General features: G+C 42.2%; 1 pseudogene; it reads right to left on the bottom strand.

Moving 5' to 3' along the window:
- Window positions 1–1197: 1197 nt before the first annotated feature.
- LOC120992968 lies at window positions 1198–1371 on the bottom strand (annotated as a pseudogene).
- Between the last annotated feature and the right edge of the window lie 1448 nt (window positions 1372–2819).

Raw genomic sequence — 2819 nt, 5'->3', positions numbered from 1 at the left:
TGCCTTGGAGGTGCTGGCCTGCCCTGCAGCCAGTGTATTGTCTGAATGTGTGCTTAGCACGACTGAAGGGGGTTATCATATATTTCCCAATGTTTTGGGGTGTACCCGAATTTAAAAAAGATAAATAAATTTAAAACCAAAAAGCAGTGCAGGCTACCTCCTCCTCCGCCAGCGCCACTTCCACCTACACCGTCACAACCACCGCCTCCTCAACCTCCTACTCCATATGGACCTCGTCCTCCTAGATCAAGATTATTAGTTTTAATTTTTACGTATTTTGTTATTTGAAGTCATTTCCCTATCCACATTTGTTTGCAGAGCACTTGCCATGCTATTAACCAGATTTTGCTGGCATTTGCAGTCCTCTAGCCCTTTCCATGACATTTTTAGAGCCATTTTAGTGCTCAAAAGTTCGGGTCCCCATTGACTTCAATGGGTTTCGGGTTCGGTCAAGTTTAGGTCCTGAACTCGAACTTTTTTGTGAAGTTCGGCCAAACCCGTCGAACCCGAACATCCTGGTGTCCGCTCAACTCTACTCAGGACATTTTGGGATAATTGATCAGTTAAGTGAGGACACATCTGTATGGCCAAATTGGTGACACTTTCTGCAATATTCAGGCATTCCAGGATAGTAGATGTATCCTCTGTCTCCCCCGATTGAAAAACCTGATGGGGGTGATTCAAGCCTCCAATTCCTCCAGGGTCCTCCCTGAAGGTGACAAAAAATTGGTACTTTCCAGTCCATAAGTCTGCTTTATTCATCAGCTTCCGATCAGATTTATAACTGAAACAATATCTTGAAAGAAAAAATTCAATGTCACTCAAAGAAACAAATGGGTTGTACATGTGTACGATTTGGGGTATCTCGCCCATCAAATAAAGCAAAACAAACTTATTTCCACTTAGAATGGAATCCGTGTAATAGATTTTCAGTTGTTTGTAGAGGTTGTGAAAATGCTTTCAAAGGTAAGGATGAACCCACCTTTCTTAGAATCAGTCAGAGCCAGAATGCTTTCCTTCTTTACATTCAAAGTCTTTAGCAGAATTTCGTTCACGAAGAACAATAGCTCGCCTTTCTTTTCCTCCTCCCGATTAAGACGAAATTCGGGATTCTCATCTTGCCTGTGGTAGCGAAACGGATGTTGTGCATGGATATTGCCAGCCTTCTGCTCGGTGATCGCCTTCCCAATCCTCACTGGTAGCTCAGACTGCCTCTTGACTAGGTCCGGACAAGCCTTGATCCTAGCCAAAAGGCCGAGAAGTGGCTGATAATTCTTTTAATATATGGTTCCCAGATAGGGGATGTTGGAGATATTAAACTGAAATGAAAAGATACTACAGGTGATCACACCATAAAAGGCAAGAACAGATAACCTGAAAAGGGTTTGCCGCCGAGTCGCAATTTGCAGAATCAGAACACTTCTCAAGGCAACAGCCTCCAGGCCCCAGCCTCATTCCAGAAGGCATGTCGCTCTGAAAAAACAGGGAGATGATCCTTCCGCCACCCTGCCCTCACCAAAATGCTCCTCTTTAGGTTCAGAATCTGCATAGCACCACTCGCCTGGTGCACGACCACTTTTGGCCACACCTTTTCCTTACACGTACGTCATGTTGTCGAAGCATGCCATCTATCCAGGCCCATCTGGGACAGCCTCTCTACCCCTCTCTCCAGCCATTGTTATACTCCAGCTGACTTTGTGCGTTCTCTTTGCCATTTTCCAATGTATTGGGGCCTATAGTAATGAAAAACAAAATAAATAAATAAAATGAAAAATACATAAAGTTTTAATTAAGAACACCCCTTTTACATCCATCTAACTGATGTAGAAGAGGAAATTGTTCTGTGGAGTGTGTTTTTGACACTCTGGCAATTTTTTTAAATTTAGAAAACCCCTTTGGCATCCGTCTAACTTGTGAGATTTTAAACTGAGATTAAATTTTTTACCCAGTTTTAACCCAGGACATACAAGCACCAAACTGTCATGCCGTGGCCCTTATCAACCTGACACAGAATTGACAGACACATATAAAAAAACAAACAGAAAAGTGTTGGCTTCTTCTCCTGCCTCTTCCTCCTACACCTCCACCACTCAGACCTCCACCTCCTGGCTCAAGATTATTGTCTTATATTGGCAGAGTAGATAACCCCCCAAAAAATGGCTAAAGGTCACACATAGAACTGACGGACACATCTAAAAAAAAAACAAAAAAAAAAACTGAAAGAGTGTTGGCTTCTTACTCCACCTCCTCCGCCTCTTCAGGTCCACAGCCTCCTCAACTTCCTACTCCACTTGGACCTCCGCCTCTTGGTTCAAGATTGTTATTTTTTTATTTTTATGCATTTTATGTTATTTTAAATAATTTCCCTATCCACATTTGTTTGCAGGGCAATTGTAGTGTTCTTACGCACACTTTGGAAGCTTTTGCAGCCCTCCAGCCCTTTCTATGACTTTTTTACAGCCATTTTTCAGCCCCAAAGTTCGGGTCACTATTGACTTCAATGGGGTTCGTTGCTCGGGGTCAAGTTCAGAACCCAAACCAAACTTTGAAAAAGTTAAGTTTGACTGAACCCCTCGAACCTGGAAATCCACTGTTCCGCTCATCCATCATTTTAAGTTATTTGTCCCTCTGTAAATTGTTTAATAACACTGGTGAATAGCCTCTTCATCTGCCCGCGAAAGGTTAAAAATCTTGGTTGTACATTTCTAGCTTTTTAGTCACAGAAAATAATTTCCTCATATCAGTTAATTTCTACAGTAGTTTTGGCTTTGTTATTTTTTAGTAACACTAAGGCCTCATGCACACAACAGTATTTTTCG

The sequence above is a fragment of the Bufo bufo genome, chromosome 2 (assembly GCF_905171765.1).
Source record: "Bufo bufo chromosome 2, aBufBuf1.1, whole genome shotgun sequence".
In the NCBI taxonomy this organism is placed as follows: domain Eukaryota; kingdom Metazoa; phylum Chordata; class Amphibia; order Anura; family Bufonidae; genus Bufo; species Bufo bufo.
The sequence above is the reverse complement of the archived record's forward strand: the minus strand, read 5'-3'. Positions and strand labels throughout refer to the sequence as shown.